The 21,936-nt window shown below is 47.4% G+C and overlaps 1 protein-coding gene across 2 annotated transcripts in view; it reads left to right on the forward strand.

Moving 5' to 3' along the window:
- Positions 1-21,936, forward strand: part of LOC121536856 (immunoglobulin superfamily member 3-like) — a 143,228-nt gene that overhangs the window by 110,456 nt on the left and 10,836 nt on the right. The gene's annotated exons all lie outside the window — the stretch shown is intronic.

Genomic DNA, 21,936 nt, shown 5'->3' on the forward strand with positions numbered 1-21,936 from the left:
GCAGTTAGGTCTGTGGTGCCAAGGATCTATAGACATTAGAAACACCCCCCCACCTCTCTCTCTCTCTCTCTCTCTCTCTCTCTCTCTCTCTCTCTCTCTCTCTCTCTCTCTCTCTCTCTCTCTCTCTCTCTCTCTCTCTCTCTCTCTCTCTCTCTCTCTCTCTCTCTCTCTCTCTCTCTCTCTCTCTCTCTCTCTCTCTCTCTCTCTCTCTCTCTCTCTCTCTCTCTGCTCTAATTGCTCTCACTCTCTGGGTTACAGACTGTGTGTGTATGTGTAGAGTAGCACTGGGCAGGGCGGAACCTCCTAATGGAGCAAAGTGGAGTAACGATGGATCGTTAATATCCCCCACTAGAGAGAGTGATTAGAGAGAGACGAAAATGGGTGGAAGAGAGAGAGAGGGGGAGACCGAGGAAGAGAAAAAAGAGGGGGAATAGAAAGAGAGATGTTTTTGAACTCTTTCCCTCATCAACAATTCACTAACTACACCGCCAGTGGCCTCACACACTGTTGCAATAATAGGCCTTTACACACACACACACACACACACACACTGAACAACCCACTAATGACGTTGAGGCAAAGTTTGTGTTGTGTGTTGAGGATGTTAATGTCAGTGTTTGTGTTGGCTTCCCAGGCTGTTCTGTATTCTCTCTGTGAGGAGACTGAAGTCATTCAGACTGGCACTCTGACCTTGCTGTGTCTGAGCTGAGGAGTGTTTGTGTTTGTGCACTGCCTCATTATAGTGTGTGCATGCCCTGGGTTGCTCTCTGTTTTCACACACACAGACACACACACATACCCTTCACCCTGGAGCACAGAGTATTGCGTTATAGCTGTGGAGGTAGACCTGGGATGTTTATTTCATGCTACCTGTGAGGCCAATGGTGGGTTCTACCACTTTACTATCACTGAGACTGGCTGTGTGGGGTTCTACCGCTTTACTATCACTGAGACTGGCTGTGTGGGGTTCTACCACTTTACTATCACTGAGACTGGCTGTGTGGGGTTCTACCACTTTACTATCACTGAGACTGGCTCACTCACTCACACACCTTCTCACACACACACACCTTCTCACACAGACACACCTTCTTACACACACACACACACACACACACACACGCAGCAGCACAGGGACAGACAGTGTTCTGCTCAACTGGCTGGCTGGCTGGCTTTCTGACGTTAGCCACTCAAGCTGAACACACAGTCTCACCAGAACGTTCAGGAGCCATTTGGCAATCGACTTAGCATCCTGAACGCTTGTTTAGTTTCCCTGAAGTGCACTTTACTCTGTTTACCCCTAGTGAAGGGAACCAACGACACACGCACACACACACAGACACACACACACACACACACACACACACGCTATCAGTTACCATGACGACATGATCAGTTACCTTGGCAAAGCTATCAGTTACCTTGGCAACGCTATCAGTTACCATGACGAAGTGATCAGTTACGATGTCTATATGATAAGTCCGTGTTTAGGCTTGGCTCACGGGAGTGTTTAATTGGCTGTGAGGTGGACTAATCCAGCTCCCCTATTGGCTCCTCCGTATTCCATCCTTTCTTTCTATTGTTTTAGTCAAATCCTGTTTTCCTCCTTAACTAGTCCTGACACACACATAGACACACGTACACGTCACAGGGCTCCATTTAGAGCTGTGATTCATCTGTCAGAATGTAGGCCATCCCTGTTTTCCCCTCTCTGTTTTCCTAAATGTTAACCACTCCTGGCTAAAAGGCATTTGCCATTTCCACTTTCTCTCTCAAAGAAGCAGAATTGAGCTGAACAGGAGAGTTGGGGTAATGAGGTGTGAGAGCATCACACAGCATCTGACCAAATACATTATTAAGAGACTTTAAATCATGCTTCCAGATGTGCCTGTACGCCGACCCACCGGCCTGCTCAATATGTATGGGCTTCCTCACCACCACCACTGTGTGTGTGTGTGTGTGTGTGTGTCTCCATCTGCATGTGTGACTGCATAATGCTACTCATACATACTCTGCATTCATACATACAGTTTGCAGCTCCCTCTCTGTGATGGGACAGTGCCTCTGGAACATGTGCGGCTCCAGGGCCAGCCTTGGACCAGTATAACCCAGCACCATTCTCAGCTCCAGACCCATCTCTCTGCACAGCCCCAACCTCAGCCCCTGTGGCTGTTGTGTTCTGGTGTGTTCTGTTCTTCTTCTACTGGAACATGAAGAGCCTTGCTGCTGCGCGAGGAGGCAGAGTCTGATGCCTTGAACACTTTGACTCAGATTATCCCCTAGACTAGAGGCTGCATGCAGGAGATTTCCGTCACACACACACACACACACACACACACACACACACACAGGGCTCACGGCGCACAATGACAGGAGGAATATTAGATTCCTCCTGATTTGCGTTTTCTTTTTGTCTCTGTAAAATGTAATAAAAGCAAACACATTGTCCTGCACATCACTAAGGAAGCTTCAGTCTCAGCACTACACAATCTAATATATCAGCTAATCATAACTCTCCCCCACCACACACACACACCATCTCATTATGCTGATTCTACGTAATGGAGCCGGAGCTCAGATTAATGATGGTTTGGGGAATTTAATAGATTTTCTCATCTGTGTGTGTGCGCGTGCGTGCGTGAACGAGCGCGCCGTGTGTGTGTGTGTCTGGATGGTTTGAGGAATGTGATATTAACATTCTCTGGTTCTAGGCTGTGCTGGAATAGGAAGGGAGATGATCGAGGGATAGGGAGGTGTCCTACTTACTGTAGAGAGAGAGAGAGATCTGGGGTGTCCACACCTCCACTCTACCCTACATACAGTACAGTATGCTGATCATTACTGGAACTAGCCCACATAGGCTGAGTCTAAAATGGCACCCTATTCCCTATACAGTGCACTGCTTTTGACCAGAGCCCTGCTCAAAAGTAGTGCACTGCACTATAGTCAAAAGAAGGGCACTTTATAGGGAATGTGGTGCCATTTGCAGACATTTGGGACGCAGACATACAGTATGTAAGGAAGAGCTGGTCTTAGTAGCTGATGGGATGTACATAAAAGCTCTGTCAGTAAAGGATAGCCTCCTGCTCTTTCTTCTTCGACACTCCTTTCTTTTTCTGGTCTCTCTCTCTCTCTCTCTCTCTCTCTCTCTCTCTCTCTCTCTCTCTCTCTCTCATATTGTCTTCCTATTAGTCCTCCCTTCATTTTTCTCTCCTCTCTTGTTTCTCCAGATGTAGCCGTGCTGCCCTCAACATGGTGGTGTGACGTGGCTGATGGGGTTGTTATTGTTGTGACTGGGATATGAAGTGTAGTCATGTTTGGGTTGTGCTGGGTACAGTACAGTTTGGATCTAACCCCCAATGTTGCCCTGGCAGTGCTGTGTCTTCTATTGTCTGCTCTCCCTCACACACACGCACACACAAACTCACACAAGCACACGTGTGCACGCACACACACACTTTCTTGCAAGCGCGCACACACAGACACACACACACACACACACACACACACACACACACACACACACACACACACACACACACACACATACACACACACACAGTAGGTGATAAATGAAGAGCATTTGTCTGAGAAACTCTGATCTCTCTGTGCCTTCCTCACAGACTGCACCACCAGACACACTCCCACTGCACCACCACCACACACACTCCCACTGCTGCTGACACACACACACACACACACACACACACACTCAAACACAATCTTTAACCCCCCCCACACACACATACACCTCCGTCTTCTCCAAATCTGCAGACATAATTATATTTTCTTTATCTCCTTGTCCTGTCCTCTGTCTCCATCCCTCACCTCTGTGTAGGGTTACTCTGTCTGCCACTCTCTCTAGCTATGGTCGTTCATCTGGAGTGTGTGTGTGTGTGTGTGTGTATGTATGTGTGTACCTGTGTGTGTAACTGCGTACGTGTGTGTGTGTGTTGCAGCTGTAATTGAAGTTGTAACTCAAGGGAGTTGCAGCACGGGTGAAAGGGCTGTATTGGCATGGGAAACGTGTGTTAACATTGCCAAAGCAAGTGAAGTAGATAGTAAACAAAAGTGAAATAAACAATAAATATTAACAGTAAACATTACACTCAGAAGTTCCAAAAGAATAAAGACATTTTAAATGTCATATTATGTATATATTGTGATGTCACGAGAGGCTACACAGCTTTCAGCGGGATTGCTCAAGTAGTGCAAGGAGACCAGGTTCAATCAAAACAAGGATTTTATTAAAGGTCTTGGGAAACTAACGAAAGTATAACACAATTCTGTTCTCTTGTGGCTCTTTAAGGGTTAACAGTTCAGGGATGTCTCTTCCACATCCAAAATCATAACTCTCACTCGCTCAAATAACTTTTCCCCAGTCTTACTGTATTCCACGTTGCAGCTAGTGGCCAACCCAGCAAAACGTCCTTCCAAATGTCCCACACGTATTTCCACAGGTGCATATATCCAAAGGTGAGTATTTCCCAAAGGTAAGTATCTCCAAATCCTTATATTCCTCATGGAAGTGGACGTGCAGCACTCTTGTCCTCCAGAGAGCCCAGGTTGGAGACCGTGTCTCTTCACCCCCACACACTCACCCCCAGTGTGTCTCTTCCCTTCAACAAACCTTCAGCTCATCAGCTCCTGATTGGTTTCAGCTGCGTGGGAAGATTGGCCATAGAGGGTTGGAGTTCCCGACCATACCAGCAGATGGAGCCATAGCTGTCTGGGTTTGCAGCCACCTCAGGGGGATGTAACGTCCCTCAGGACACAGCCTCTCGTGACATCACACATCCCCCCTCCTCGGGACCGACGTCCTCGTCGGGTAAAGGCAGCGAAGAAGGCATCACGCCGGGAGAGGGCGTCCGCATTGCCGTGGTGCTTGCCAGACTGCTCTCTCTTCAACTCCTCCAACTCTAGGACCAGGGACTCAGCCTCCTGTTGTCTCTCCTTGAGTTTCTTACTGAACGCATCAGCCTTGGTTTTAGCAGAGTTTAGCTTCTGTTGAGCAGCTTTCAGTTCCTTCTCTCTCTCTGCCTCCGCATTCTTCATCTTGTTCTCCAACACCTTGTACTTCTCCTCTGCCTTCTTCTGGACCTCCTTACTACTGCACAGGGTCTCCTCACACTCCTCGATGGTCCTGCGCAGCCTCTCCAGCTCCTCCTGTTGCTTAGGGAAGGAGCTCTGTTGGAGTTTAGCCTGGAGGATATCTAACTCTTCTGTCTTCATGTCTAACTGTTGCTTTAACAAACGATACCTCTCAGCGGTCCCCTTCAGACCAGACAGTTCTTTGTCCAGATTCTGTAGCTCCGTCTCTGTGTCGGTCTGGGCACCTGCCATCCCTATCAGAGCGGGGCGGGAGCGAGTAACTCGGAGGATTGCACGGAGCCTTCCCAGGATGAGTCTTGCCTCTCCGTTTCCGAGGTACTCGGGTTATCCTCTCCTGAGACTCTCTCCAGAGTGGGTAAAAGGCTGGGCAGTCTCGTCCAATTAGGACAGGGGACGGGGAGGAATCAACCACCCCCGCCGTCGTGTGTATGGTTCCCCGTGTGCTGGTCATTGTAAGTTCAGTAATGGGGTATTCTCTGGTGTCCCCATGGACACAGGAAACTGGGAGGACTTTCCCCGGGGTCAGACACGTTGGGCCCACCAAATCCTTACGCACCAGGGTGGCCCGGCTACCAGAATCCAGTAAGGCCTCCACATCATGGTGATTCACAGTTACCGGGCAGGTGGGGGGTCGATCTGGGCCGCCATCTACGACTCCCAAGAGCGAGGCAAAACGGTGTGTGGGTGCTGAGCTGGAGGACTCCGCGGTGGGCATAGGTTCATCGGCTGGTTTCCCACACTGCCAGGGAGATATGTCCCATCTCCCCACACCGGTAACACTGTCGAGTTTCCCCCTCCTGGTGTACTCTTCTTGGACCCGCCTGGTTTCTGGCTCCCCCTGGAGCCGGGATAAGTCCTGACGTGGCTGGGTTCGAGACCTTGGGTCCTTTGGACGGGGTTCTTCCCATTTGTGGTGGGGCCGCCCTCCTGGGGTCTTTTCGGGAAGCATTCAGCATCTCCGCTGTGGCCTGGTACTTTTCCACAGCTTCCACGGTCAGATCAGCCGTGGTCAAGGCCTGTTGACTGATGAACCGTTTTGCCTCATAAGGCAGGGCGCGTGGGTAACGATCCACCACAACGGCCTCCACCACCGCCGCTGCTGTATTCCTCTGCGGATCCAGCCATTTCCTTGCGATTCGGACAAGTTCATGCATCTGCGCCCGAGGAGGTTGGTCTGGTTGGAAGGTCCAGCTGTGAAAGCGCTGGGCCATACCAAACTTTGTGAGTCCATATCTGCTGAGGATCTCAGACTTCAGGGCATCATAGTCAGTAACCTGGTCAGGGCCCAGGTCCCGGACAGCATTCAGCGATTCCCCGGTTAGAAAGGGGGCTAACAGACCAACCCACTGTTGCTTGGGCCAGGCTTCCCTAGTGGCCGTGGCCTCAAATGCATGCAGGTATGCCTCAATGTCATCGGTAGCTCCCATCTTAGATATAAAGTCACTTGCCTTTATTGGGCGGGTATTTTGGACCACCCTCTGTCTCTGCAACTGCAATTCCTCTGCCTTCAGAAGGTTGGCTTTCTTTTGCTCCTCCAAGAGAGCCACGTTTGCTTGCATCTGGGCTTGCTGGCCAGCAACAAGGGCTTTTCAATATGTCCTCCATTTCAGTCGGCGGGGGAGCCTACGGCCAACTTGGAAAACTGGGTGATCAAACCTCGGTATCCTCCTCTGACATGCACTATTAACGCTAGAGCGTGCCTGTATTCTCCACCATCTGTGATGTCACGAGAGGCTACACAGCTTTCAGCGGGATTGCTCAAGTAGTGCAAGGAGACCAGGTTCAATCAAAACAAGGATTTTATTAAAGGTCTTGGGAAACTAACGAAAGTATAACACAATTCTGTTCTCTTGTGGCTCTTTAAGGGTTAACAGTTCAGGGATGTCTCTTCCACATCCAAAATCATAACTCTCACTCGCTCAAATAACTTTTCCCCAGTCTTACTGTATTCCACGTTGCAGCTAGTGGCCAACCCAGCAAAACGTCCTTCCAAATGTCCCACACGTATTTCCACAGGTGCATATATCCAAAGGTGAGTATTTCCCAAAGGTAAGTATCTCCAAATCCTTATATTCCTCATGGAAGTGGACGTGCAGCACTCTTGTCCTCCAGAGAGCCCAGGTTGGAGACCGTGTCTCTTCACCCCCACACACTCACCCCCAGTGTGTCTCTTCCCTTCAACAAACCTTCAGCTCATCAGCTCCTGATTGGTTTCAGCTGCGTGGGAAGATTGGCCATAGAGGGTTGGAGTTCCCGACCATACCAGCAGATGGAGCCATAGCTGTCTGGGTTTGCAGCCACCTCAGGGGGATGTAACGTCCCTCCAGGACACAGCCTCTCGTGACATCACAATATACAGTGTTGTAACAATGTGCAAATAGTTAAAGTACAAATGGGAAAATAAATAAACAAATATGGGTTGTATTTACAATGGTGTTTGTTCTTCACTGGTTGCCCTTTTCTTGTGGCAACAGGTCACAAATCTTGCTGCTGTGATGGCACACTGTGGTTTTTCACCCAGTAGATAAGGGAGTTTATCAAAATGTGGTTTGTTTTCGAATTCTTTGTGGTTCTCTGTAATCTGAGGAAAATATGTGTCTCTAATATGGTCATACATTTGGCAGGAGGTTAGGAAATACAGCTCAGTTTCCACCTAATTTTGTGGGCAGTGTGCACATAGCCTGTCTTCTCTTGAGAGCCAGGTCTGCCTACGGCGGCCTTTCTCAATAGCAAGGCTATTCTCACTGAGTCTGTACATAGTCAAAGCTTTCCTTAAGTTTGGATCAGTCACAGTGGTCAGGTATTCTGCCACTGTGTACTCTCTGTTTAGAGCCAAATAGCATTCTAGTTTGCTCTGTTGTTTTGTTAATTCTTTCCAATGTGTCAAGTAATTCTCTTTTTGTTTTCTCATGATTTGGTTGGGTCTAATTGTGTTGTTGTTGTTGTCCTGGGGCTGTGTGGGGTCTGTTTGTGTTTGTGAACAGAGCCCCAGGACCAGCTTACTTAGGGGACTCTTTTCCAAGTTCATCTCTTTGTAGGTGATGGCTTTGTTATGGAAGGTTTGGGAATCGCTTTCTCTCTCTCTCTCTCTCTCTCTCTCTCTCTCTCTCTCTCTCTCTCTCTCTCTCTCTCTCTCTCTCTCTCTCTCTCTCTCTCTCTCTCTCTCTCTCTCTCTCTCTCTCTCTCTCTCTCTCTCTCTCTCTCTCTCTCTCTCTCTCTCTCTCTCTCTCTCTCTCTCTCTCTCTCTCTCTCTCTCTCTCTCTCTCTCTCTCTCTCTCTCTCTCTCTCAATTCAATTTCAATTGAAGGGCTTTATTGGCATGGGAAACATATGTTTACATTGCCAAAGCAAGTGAAATAGATAATAAACAAAAGTGAAATAAACAATAAAAAATTAACACACACACAGTATATATATATATATATTGTTGAGGGAAGCCAGTGCTGACTGCAGACCAGTCTCTGGCGATGGATGGATGGATGGATGGATACAGTAGATAGATGGATACGGTAGATAGATTGATACTGTAGATAGATGGATAGATACTGTAGATAGATGGATAGAGTAGATGGATACAGTAGCTAGATACATGGATACAGTAGATAGATAGATGGATACAGTAGATGGATAGATGGATACAGTAGATAGATAGATGGATACAGTAGCTAGATACATGGATACAGTAGATAGATAGATGGATACAGTAGATGGATAGATGGATACAGTAGATAGATACATGGATACAGTAGATAGATAGATGGATACAGTAGATGGATACATGGATACAGTAGATAGATACAGTAGATGGATACAGTAGATAGATAAATAGATACAGTGGATGGATGGATGGATACATGGATACAGTAGATGGATATAGTAGATAGATAGATGGATACAGTAGATGGATATAGTAGATAGATAGATGGATACAGTAGATGGATACATGGATACAGTAGATAGATACAGTAGATGGATACAGTAGTATATATATATATATATATATATATATATATATATATATATATATATAGATACAGTGGATGGATGGATGGATACAGTAGATAGATACAGTAGATGGATAGAGACAGTAGATGGATAGATATATGCAGTAGATAGATAGATGGATAGATAGATGCAGTAGATAGATAGATACAGTAGATAGATGCATAGATAGATACAGTAGATATATATATATATATCGGAAAGTTTTCAGACCCCTTGACTTTTTCCACATTTTGTTAAATGGATTAAATAAAACATTTTCCTCATCAATCTACACACAATACCACATAATGACAAAGTGAAAACAGGTTTTTAGAACAAAAACAGAAATAACTTATTTACATAAGTATTCAGACCCTTTGCTATGAGACTTGAAATTTAGCTCCGGTGCATCCTGTTTCCATTGATCATCCTTGAGATGTTTTTACAACTTGATTGGAGTCCACCTGTGGTAAATTAAATTGATTGGACATGATTTGGAAAGGCACACACCTGTCTAGATAGCTCTAGGAAGAGTATTGGTGGTTCCAAACTTCTTCCATTTAAGAATGATGGAGGCCACTGTGTTCTTGGGGATCTTCAATGCTGCAGAATTTTTTTGGGACCTTCCCCAGATCTGTGCCTCAACACAATCCTGTCTCGGAGCTCAACGGACATTCCTTCAACCTCATGGCTTGGTTTTTGCTCTGACATGCACTGTCAACTGTGGGACCTTATATAGACAGGTGTGTGTCTTTCCAAATCATGTCCAACCAATTGAATTTAACACAGGTGGACTCCAATCAAGTTGTAGAAACATCTCAAGGATGCACCTGAGCTCAATTTTGAGTCTCATAGCAAAGGGTCTGAATACTTATGTAAATAAGATATTTCTGTTTTTTATTTGTAATACATTTGCTAAAATTTCTAAAAAGCTGTTTTTACTTTGTCATTATGGGGTATTGTGTGTAGATTGATCATTATAATTGTTTTAATTTTTAGAATAAGGCTGTAATGTAACAAAATGTGGAAAAAGTCAAGGGGTCTGAATACTTTCTGAAGGCACTGTGTATATATATATATAGAGGGAGGTCTGTAGTCAGCACTGAGAGGTCTGCAGTCAGCACTGGATTCCCTGAACAATATCTACAACCACAGTCCACCACTGATTTAATGGACATAATTTATGTTTACTAGCAGACCCCCTTTCTCCACACACACGCATACACAGTGTACGCATGCAAGGACGCACACACACACACACACACACACACACACACACACACACACACACACACACTCACGCAGGCCTGTCTGGTATGACTTCATTCTCCCATTTCCCTGTCTGCTTCTGGGGGGTCATTAAACACTACCCAGAGTTCCCCTGCCCTGCCCTGACCCTCCTCACCTTCCCTCTACCCCTCCTTCCCTCCCTCCCTCAACTCCTCCCTTTCCCGTTAGGCCAGGCAGAGTCCAGTGATCCGCCTCTGAGACAGCGAGCAGGAGGCAGAGGAGAAAGGCAGCCAGGCGTGTGTGTTCGCATATGTACGTGTGTGTGTGAGGGGGCCGTTGGGTGTGTGCAGATCCCCATAATTACCCCAATCTTAATGACATCGGGGGGAGTGTGAGATGGGACAAGAGGGGTGGTGGGCTGGTGGGGGGGGGGGACTCTCCCTTCGACACAAAAGGATCAGAGATACATCAGCATTATTAGCATAGCAATAAGGCTCCCCATTATAGCAGTGGAACAGAGGAGCAGCTGCTCCACAGCCAGGGGATAGCCCCATCCCTCATCCCTCCCCGAAGGGAACCCACTCTGACCTCTCCCCAGAGATAGGGCTCCGGGCCAGGGAGGAGTGGCCCAGCCGGAGTGAGCCATCCTGGAGGATGAGAGTGTGTCTGAGCTCTTTACCCTCTACATCCCTCTGGGGCTCAGCCTGTGGCTAGACTAATGCTAACGGAGAAGCGGGCTGGGTTTATAACGTTAAGCCTCCCTGAGTGGAGACCCAAGAGAACCACCCCCCCGCTGGTCCCAATTCCTCCCATGAGAACTCTCTATTTTTTCCTTCTTTTTTTTAGCTCCCCTACATCCTCTATTTCCTCATGCTCCCTCTTGCCTCCTCTCTTTTCTCTTTGCTGCTCCTCTCTCCTGTTCTCACTCCTCTCTCTTCACCCCGCCGCTGCTTCTCTCTCCTGTTCTCACTCCTCTCTCTTCACCCCGCCGCTGCTCCTCTCTCCTGTTCTCACTCCTCTCTCTTCACCCCGCCGCTGCTCCTCTCTCCTGTTCTCACTCCTCTCTCTTCACCCCGCCGCTGCTCCTCTCTCCTGTTCTCACTCCTCTCTCTTCACCCGCCGCTGCTCATCTCTCTTCACCCGCCGCTGTCTCATCTCTCCTGTTCTCACTCCTCTCTCTTCACCCCGCCGCTGCTCCTCTCTCCTGTTCTCACTCCTCTCTCTTCACCCCGCCGCTGCTCCTCTCTCCTGTTCTCACTCCTCTCTCTTCACCCCGCCGCTGCTCCTCTCTCCTGTTCTCACTCCTCTCTCTTCACCCCGCCGCTGCTCCTCTCTCTTCACCCCGCCGCTGCTCCTCTCTCTTCACCCCGCCGCTGCTTCTCTCTCCTCTTTTTTTCATTCATCTACCTTTTTTCATTCATTTTCTAATCCTCATCTTCATGTCCTCTGTCTCCTTTCTCTGACTTGGTTCTTCCCCACTGCCCCAATGGCATGAGGACTTGTAGGCCTGAAATAGTGAAGCAAAGACAGCACAGTATGAAGATAGGCAGAAACTGCTTCTCCAATAGAAATCCCAGATCACGCTTGTAGGTCATGTCATGGCGACGTTGGCTAGCTATGCTGATGTGCTGAAACACGTCATCTGGTCTAACTGTGTTTTTGACGAAAATGAAAACGTGTCAGTTTGTCACTGTCACAAGGTTGGAGTAATAATATGTTCAACTACTTAAGACATTGGCTCGACTCTAGGTTGATTTCGAGAAAATGAACAACTAAGGAATAATTTGTCACTTCTCTCGATAACTTCTCAAACCCCAAATCACGGCCTGATCTGATTGGTCTATTTCGCAAGCGTTCCCGGAATTCTCACGATGTTGCACCTCTTGAGTTTAGAAACTGTGACTGAAGCATATTTTGTCAAAAGGCCTGAGTAGGTAGAGAGATGATAGCAGGCCCCTAGGCTGAGTGGGGAGTAATCATATTGTCTTTGTTCCAAATGGCACCCTATTTCTGATATAGTAGTGCAATATTGGTAAAGGGGATACCTAGTCAGTTGCACAACTGAATGCATTCAACCAAAATGCATCTTCCGCATTTAACCCAAACCCTCTGAATTATGCATCCGATGTATCCAATGTCTCCAGCTGTCAAGTCTTTTCAGATGAATGATCATAAAGCACAGAAAACACTCTATTTAAGACTGAGCAGCAAAATATGAACCAGGGACTGACAACACCTCCTGTCTGAGCTCTTCATCAAAGCCTCATGAATATGCATGAACCCGTAGGTGAGCCTGCTGAATATGCATGTCCTGGCAGGTGATGAGACTGGCTGTGATTGGCAGGGGCACGGAGTCTGGGACAGACAGCAGCAGGGGTTAGAGAGAGAGAGAGCGAGAGAGAGAAGGGGGTGAGAGATGGAGATGAGGAGGGTGAGAGATTGAGAGAGAGGAGGTGAGGAAGAGAGATGGAGGGATGAGATGGAGACAACAGAGGGAGGTGTAGAGCACGAGAGCAAGAGGAGTGAGAGGAAGGGGTTAGAGAGAGAGAGTTAGACAGACCGACAGAGAAGGAGATGGAGAGCGAGAGAAAGCGATTGAGATAAGATATCAACCTAGGGAGTGCCACAGTCTGCATCTGAACAGAGTGATGTATTGCGTAATGGGCAATTCCAAGGTAACAGTAATCCGATTTTTCACTTTAAAATGTATGTCAAACAAAAACCAATGATTGCAAAGTTAAACAAACCATACAACTCTATGCACAATGACTACTTTTAACACTTTCCACAGAAATTTTACAAAAACACATTTACTTGAAGAACAGTGCAGATTTCAGTGGAAATTGTTAAAAGTAGTCCTTGTGCATAGAGTTGTATGGTTTGTTTGACATTGCAATCATTGGTTTTTGTTTGACATACATTTTAAAGTGAAATATCAGAGTCTCTGTGTCACTCTGTTACTGTGACATTGCCCTAATCACAACAGACACTGGTTGAGATGGCCATCTGGATGAATGCTGGAAGGTTTCTTTCCTGCATAGTATTTAATACCACACATCCCTATAGTTGGGCTGTTTTGGACCGGTCTGTGAACTGTAGTTGATGCCGTGTCATTGAGTTCAGGCAGACAGACAGACAGATAGGTGGTGTTCTGATTAGACTGCTAGTGAGTGATGGTGAGAGGTTTGAGAGATACTGCAGAGCACAGCCTTAACTGTCCACTTTCCTCCCCACCCCCTGGACCGTAAAATACCTCCCCAAGACGTTTTCATCTGTTCCTACACGTGGCTCAGCAAATAAAAACCGCTTGGCCGCGCTGTGGCATATAGCTATAAGGAGCGTGAAGAGGGAACGCGGCGTCATAAAGCTTGTTTTCCTGCTTTTCTTCTTGCCGTGAATGATGCTGTATGTAAGGTCATTGTGTGCTTTACGCCACTGATAAATAAGGGGGAATAAAAGCAAGCTTTATCTGGGCTCTGCAGCAACACGCCACAATTAACGCCTTCTGACGACAAACTGGACACACTCAGGGAGGGAGTAGGCTTTTCACACATTTGTTGACTTGCTCGTTTCATTTTCCAACAAATAGAGAACACTCGTTCTGTTTTTGGAGAGTCAGGGGCTGAATGTTAATTAACTGTTTGTTTAATCGTGCCTGGCGATGGCAGTGCAGGGCTCTCTGGCAGCGTTTAATTGGGTCTGCTCCCTGACTGGGAGACCCAGCGGGACTCCTTCAGGTATTCTGGCCACGCCCTTGGTCGCCCTGGGAGATGGGGTTGCCCTGGAAACCAGCATGGAGGGAAGTGCGATGGCAGCATTAATGTTCAAGGTTAACTTCTAATATGATAATCTCTTCCTCATCTACACGATCTAGCATCTGATTGGCTCACAATTCCAAGAATCCGCCCCTACACTGACAGTAGTAAAGAGTAAGGAGGTCTCGGAGGGACATAATCATACACGAGATCTCAGCAGCACTCACTATCTCTTGCACTGGGGAGAGATCACACAGAGCTGAGAGGGAGAGTAGAACAAATCTCAGAGCCTGTTGTGCACAAAAACACATAAAGACATAGGGGTTTGAGTGACACACCAGCTAATGCAGAAAGGAGATGACAAGTGTTTCCAATTATGGATTTGTCTTACTTTGGTTTGGTACCCACGAGACTCATTAAAGAAACACACTCGCACAGAACACGCAAACACACTTAACATAGACATTGGCAGACTGTCTGAAACACACACAAACACGGAGAGATAAATGTAAGAATCCAGCTGTAAAGGGAATTGGTAGTACCCATGCATGATGTATGGCCTTGTTACAGATGCATGATTGAACAGGCCTCTATATATGCATGCTCTATTCCCAAAGCATTCACAAACACACCCTACACACACACACACACACCCACCCACCCTAACCTTAACCCCAAAACCCTAAACCTAACCCTTAAGCTTAAAATAGCATTTTAACAAATTCCGGACCTGAAAAAAGTTTTTCTTTCCTACCTTGTCAGGACATTCGGGTGAATTGTCAGGACATTGGGTTCCTGATAAGGTAGGAAAACAGGTACACACACACACTGCTTTCCAACTGGCTACCTCTACCCCGGCCACCAGCTCTGCCCCCCGCAACTTGCCCATGCCCCCCCTGCTTCTCCTTCACCCAAATTCAGATAGCTGATGTTCTGAAAGAGCTGCAAAATCTGGACACCTAAAATTAGCTGCCGAAATTGTAGCAACCCCTATTTACTAGCCTGTTCAACCTCTCTTTCGTAATGTCTGAGATCCCCAGAGATTGGAAAGCTGCCGCGGTCATCCCCCTCTTCAAAGGGGGTGACACTCTAGATCCAAACTGTTACAGACCTATATCCATCCAGCCCTGCCTTTCGAAAGTATTTGAAAGGCAAGTTAACAAACAGATCACCGTCCACTTCGAATCCCACCGTACCTTCTCCGCTCTGCAATCTGGTTTCCGAGCTGGTCATGGGTGCACCTCAGCCACGCTAAAGGTCCTAAACGATATTATAACCGCGATCGATAAAAGACAGTACTGTGCAGCTGTCTTCTTCGACCTGGCCAAGGCTTTCGACTCTGTCAATCACCGCATTCTTATTGGCAGACTAAATAGCCTTTGTTTCTCAAATGACTGCCTCGCCTGGTTCACCAACTACTTCTCAGATAGAGTTCAATGTGTCAAATCGGAGGGCCTGTTGTCTGGACCTCTGGCAGTCTCTATGGGGGTGCCACAGGGTTCAATTCTCGAGCCGACTCTATTCTCTGTGTATATCAGAGATGTCGCTCTTGCTGCTGGTGAAGCTCAGATCCACCTCTATGCAGACGACACCATTTTGTATACATCTGGCCCTTCATTGGACACTGTGTTAACAAACCTCCAAACGAGCTTCAATGCCATACAACACTCCTTCCGTAGCCTCCAACTGCTCTTAAACGCTAGTAAAACTAAATGTATGCTCTTCAATCGAACGCTGCTTGCACCCGCCCGCCCGACTAGAATCACTACTCTCGGCGGGTCTGACTTAGAATATGTGGACAACTACAAATACCTAGGTGTCTGGTTAGACAGTAAACTCTCCTTCCAGACTCACATTAAGCATCTCCAATCCAAAGTTAGATCTAGAATTGGCTTCCTATTTCGCAACAAAGCCTTCTTCACTCATGCTGCCAAACATGCCCTCGTAAAACTGACTATCCTACCGATCCTTGACTTCGGCGATGTCATTTACAAAATAGCCTCCAACACTCTACTCAGCAAATTGGATGTAGTCTATCACAGTGCCATCCGTTTTGTCACCAAAGCCCCATATACTACCCACCATTGTGACCTGTACGCTCTCGTTGGCTGGCCCTCACTACATATTCGTCGCCAAACCCACTGGCTCCAGGTCATCTATAAATATATTCTAGGCAAATCCCGCCTTATCTTAGCTCATTGGTCACCATAGCAACACCCACCCGTAGTATGCGCTCCAGCAGGTATATTTCATTGGTCATCCCCAAAGCCAACACCTCCTTTGGCCGCCATTCCTTGTGGTCCTATGTAGCTCAATTGGTAGAGCACAGCGCTTGTAACGCCAGGGTAGTGGGTTCGATCCCCGGGACCACCCATACGTAAAAGAAATATATGCACGCATGCCTGTAAGTCGCTTTGGACAAAAGCGTCTGCTAAATGGCATATTATTATATTATTATTCTCTGCTGCTAATGACTGGAACGAACTGCAAAAATCTCTGAAGCTGGAGACTATCTCCCTCACTAACTTTAAGCATCAGTTGTCAGAGCAGCTTACCGATCACTGCACCTGTACACATCCCATCTGTAATTAGCCCACCCAACTACCTCATCCCCATATTGTTATTTATTTTGCTAATTTGCACCCCAGTATCTCTATTTGCACATCATCTTCTGCACATCTATCATTCCAGTGTTAATACTAAATTGTAATTATTTTGCACTATGGCCTATTTATTGCCTTACCTCCATAACTTACTACATTTGCACACACTGTATATAGATTTTCTATTGTGTTATTGACTGTATGTTTTGTTTTATCCCATGTGTAACTCTGTGTTGTTGTTGTTTTTATCGCACTGCTTTGCTTTATCTTGGCCAGGTGGCAGTTGTAAATGAGAACTTGTTCTCAACTGGTTTACCTGGTTAAATAAAGGTGAAATAAAAATAAATAAAAAATAAAAACACACACACACACAGAGAGAAGGAAGGATTACTTTATCCTATCCCAGGTATTCCTTAAAGAGGTGGGGTTTCAAGTGTCTCCGGAAGGTGGTGAGTGACTCCGCTGTCCTAGCGTCGTGAGGGAGCTTGTTCCATCATTGGGGTGCCAGAGCAGCGAACAGTTTTGACTGGGCTGAGCGGGAACTGTGCTTCCGCAGAGGTAGGGGGGCCAGCAGGCCAGATGTGGATGAACGCAATGCCCTCGTTTGGGTGTAGGGACTGATCAGAGCCTGAAGGTACGGAGGTGCCGTTCCCCTCACAGCTACGTAGGCAAGCACCATGGTCTTGTAGCAGATGCGAGCTTCAACTGGAAGCTAGTGGAGTGTGCGGAGGAGCGGGGTGACATGAGAGAACTTGGGAAGGTTGAACACCACACGGGCTGCGGCATTCTGGATGAGTTGTAGGGGTTTAATGGCACAGGCAGGGAGCCCAGCCAACAGCGAGTTGCAGTAATCCAGACGGGAGATGACAAGTGCCTGGATTAGGACCTGTGCCGCTTCCTGTGTAAGGCAGGGTCGTACTCTCCGATTGTTGTAGAGCATGAACCTACAGGATCGGGTCACCGCCTTGATGTTAGCGGAGAACGACAGGGTGTTGTTCAGGGTCACGCCAAGGCTCTTCCCACTCTGGGAGGAGGACACAACGGAGTTGTCAACCGTGATGGCGAGATCATGGAACGGGCAGTCCCTCCCCTGGAGGAAGTGCAGCTCCGTCTTGCCGAGGTTCAGCTTGAGGTGGTGATCCGTCATCCACACTGATATGTCTGCCAGACATGCAGAGATGCGATTCGCCACCTGGTTATCAGAAGGGGGAAAGGAGAAGATTAGTTGTGTGTCGTCTGCGTAGCAATGATAGGAGAGGCCATGTGAGGATATGACAGAGCCAAGTGACTTGGTGTATAGTGAGAATAGGAGAGGGCCTAGAACTGAGCCCTGGTGGACACCAGTGGTGAGAGCACGTGGTGCGGAGACAGATTCTCGCTATGCCACTTGGTAGGAGCGACCGGTCAGGTAGGACGCAATCCAAGAGTGAGCCGCGCCGGAGATGCCCAACTCGGAGAGGGTGGAGAGGAGTATCTGATGGTTCACAGTATCAAAGGCAGCAAACAGGTCTAGAAGGACAAGAGCAGAGGAGAGAGAGTTAGCTTTAGCAGTGCAGAGAGCCTCCGTGACACAGAGAAGAGCAGTCTCAGTTGAATGACCAGTCTTGAAACCTGACTGGTTTGGATCAAGAAGGTCATTCTGAGAGAGATAGCAAGAGAGTTGGCTAGAGACGGCACGCTCAAGAGTTTTGGAGAGAAAAGAAAGAAGGGATACTGGTCTGTAGTTGTTGACATCAGAGGGATCGAGTGTTGGTTTTTTGAGAAGGGGTGCAACTCTCGCTCTCTTGAAGACAGAAGGGACATAGCCAGCGGTCAAGGATGAGTTGATGAGCGAGGTGAGGTAAGGCAGAAGGTCACCGGAGATGGTCTGGAGAAGAGAGGAGGGGATAGGGTCAAGCGGGCAGGTTGTTGGGCGGCCGGCCGTCACAAGTCACAAGATTTTATCTGGAGAGAGAGGGGAGAAAGAAGTCAAAGCATAGGGTAGGGCAGTGTGAGCAGGACCAGCAGTGTCATTTGACTTAACAAACGAGGATCGGATGTCGTCAACCTTTTCAAAATGGTTGACGAAGTCATCCACAGAGAGGGAGGGGAGGATTCAGCAGGGAGGAGAAGGTGGCAAAGAGCTTCCTAGGGTTAGAGGCAGATGCTTGGAATTTAGAGTGGTATAAAGTGGCTTTAGCAGCAGAAACCGATGAAGAAAATGTAGAGAGGAGGGAGTGAAAAGATGCCAGGTCCGCAGGGAGTCTAGTTTTCCTCCATTTCCGCTCGGCTGCCCGGAGCCCTGTTCTGTGAGCTCGCAATGAGTCGTCAAGCCACGGAGCAGGAAGGGAGGACCGAGCCGGCCGGGAGGATAGTGGACATAGAGAGTCAAAGGATGCAGAAAGGGAGGAGAGGAGGGTTGAGGAGGCAGAATCGGGAGATTGGAGGGAGAAGGATTGATTAGAGGGAAGAGATGATAGGATGGAAGAGGAGAGAGTAGCAGGAGAGAGAGAGCGAAGGTTGCGACGGCGCATTACCATCTGAGTAGGGGCAGAGACAGTAGTGTTGGAGGAGAGCGAGAGAGAAAAGGATACAAAGTAGTGGTCGGAGACATGGAGGGGAGTTGCAGTGAGATTAGTAGAAGAACAGCATCTAGTAAAGATGAGGTCAAGCGTATTGCCTGCCTTGTGAGTAGGGGGGGACGGTGAGAGGGTGAGGTCAAAAGAGGAGAGGAGTGGAAAGAAGGAGGCAGAGAGAAATTAGTCAAAGGTAGACGTAGGGAGGTTGAAGTCACCCAGAACTGTGAGGGGTGAGCCATCCTCAGGAAAGGAACTTATCAAGGCGTCAAGCTCATTGATGAACTCTCCAAGGGAACCTGGAGGGCGATAAATGACAAGGATGTTAAGCTTGAATGGGCTAGTGACTGTGACAGCATGGAATTCATGGGTCAGGGGAAAAAGAGAGAATGTCCACTTGGGAGAGATGAGGATTCCTGTGCCACCACCCCACTGACCAGATGCTCTCGGGGTATGCGAGAACACATGGTCAGACGAGGAGAGAGCAGTAGGAGTAGCAGTGTTTTCAGTGGTAATCCATGTTTCCGTCAGCGGCAAGAGGTCGAGGGACTGGAGGGTAGCATAGGCTGAGATGAACTCTGCCTTTTTGGCCGCAGAACGGCAGTTCCAGAGGCTGCCGGAGACCTGGAACTCCACGTGGGTCGTGCGTGCAGGGACCACCAGGTTAGAGAGGCAGCAGCCACGCGGTGTGAGGTGTTAGTATAGCCTGTGCGGAGAGGAGAGAACAGGGATAGACAGAGGTATAGTTGACAGGCTACAGAAAATGGCTACAATAATGCAAAGGAGATCGGAATGAAATGAACTAAACATCTGGGAAAGCGAGAGAGCGGGGCCTCCCTCACTTACGTTTCACTGAAACACCCAAATATAACTCTCCCAACTTCCACCTCAGAAACTATAATTGTTGTAAACTACAGCGGATCAATGTTTTCTAGGAATAGACTAACTTAGTTTATTCAGCTAGCTAAGTATTCTTCTGTGAAAACCGTCCAGGGCACCTAGTCATATGACGCCACAGCCAACTAGCATGCCGGACTCCAACAACACGGTTTAGCACCAATACTCGGCCACAACAAACCACCAGTGTGTCAACACGCCAAGCAGATCATTCGTGTCCGTGTCTAACGTTGTGGGTTAGTCCCAACAGCTTGAGCGAGTCCGTCGTCAACTTATTCAGCCAGTTAGTTAGCTAGAATAGTTACCATACTAGCTAGCCATTGCTTTCTGCCTATGAAGAAACCCGTCCTCCCACGGCACGAACACACAGAGAGAGCCAAGCTAACGTTAACTAGTCACCCATGTCCTGAATTCCCTTGAACGACTCTGGTTACCAGTATGTAAAAACAAAACACAAATGTAGGTTATAACTTACCCCTAGCAGCTACTGTTAGCTAGCCAAGTGCAAAGCTAGCCACTGAATTGACTCAGCCAGTTCGCGTCTGTTCGGTAGGTCGTTCCAGCTATTGTTTAGTAGTATCCAGGTAGCAACAAGCTAGCTACATTTCGAGCACAGTAGCTACTTACTACCTAACGTTAACGCTTCAGACAATGAGGTTAGAAAAACAGCTGAATGGTAGACATTATTGTATGTAATTATTGTAGGCAGCTAGCTGGCGTAATTACAGGTACTCTCAGGCGTGAAACAACTATCCACAGTTGCTAATAGTTACCAATAGCTACCCGCTAGCTAGTCCAGGTAGTGGGTTAGCTAGCTTCGTGCTTCACCGGGCTCAGACGAATACAATACCTACAATAATGACATACAACAACCCACGATAACTACCTACAATACCTAACTACAATCTAAATACATAGTTTAAGCTTTACTCGACAAAGCTTAAACTATGTATATAAGCCATATAAGCCAAGCTTACCTCCCGCCAGAGAGAGACACAACCTCACCCGACGACGACTCTGAATGCAATGCAATGCATTTTCCTAATGGAGTCTAACTTCAAATGGGGGAAAACAGCGCTGTGCTTTGTCCTATGCCAATCAAAACCAGCAAAGTTACACTCCAGGAGATACAGAGGTTATTCTCTCCCGGAGAATGATTGCCAGGATTCCGGGGGGTTCGGTGGTAATTCTGGCTGGAGTGATTGTCGCTGTTCCGAGCGTTCAGAGAGCGAGCCTCTCCCGTGTGTAGCCAGCTGATGATGACTAATTTCAGAACTCACTGGAGAGGCCACTGCGGAGAGGGGAGAGGGCCCGGGATGCCTTTTAGCTGTGAAAATACGCCTAAGAGTGCGGCCAAATGCTAGCTCACACACACACACTGACCATCCGAGCGCATTCACCAATCTGTGAGTAAGGGTGAAATTCTGTAGGCAGATGGTTGTGACTCCAGGCAGTCAGTCCTATCAAGGCTTAGCACAGGCAATAGAGAGAAGTGTGTGTGTGTCATACTCACAAGCCTCTGTCTGTGTTAGTGGTGGATTTGTCCTATTTCATGCCCTAGTGTTCAAGTGAGGTTGGTTTTATTTTACATTGATAACGTACCTTTTCATGTGTGACTTGTCAGTTATTAATGTGCTAGTTATGTTTCAATGGTTTCAAGTCTTAATGTGTTTCAAGTACAGCGAAATGCATTTCTTGCAAGCTCTAAAACCAACAATGCATTAATCAATAACAATGTAATATTAAAAATAACAAGGTAGAACAAAAACACACAATAAATAAAAATAAGAAGAATATGAG

The sequence above is a fragment of the Coregonus clupeaformis genome, chromosome 23 (assembly GCF_020615455.1).
Source record: "Coregonus clupeaformis isolate EN_2021a chromosome 23, ASM2061545v1, whole genome shotgun sequence".
Taxonomy (NCBI): Eukaryota; Metazoa; Chordata; class Actinopteri; order Salmoniformes; family Salmonidae; genus Coregonus; species Coregonus clupeaformis.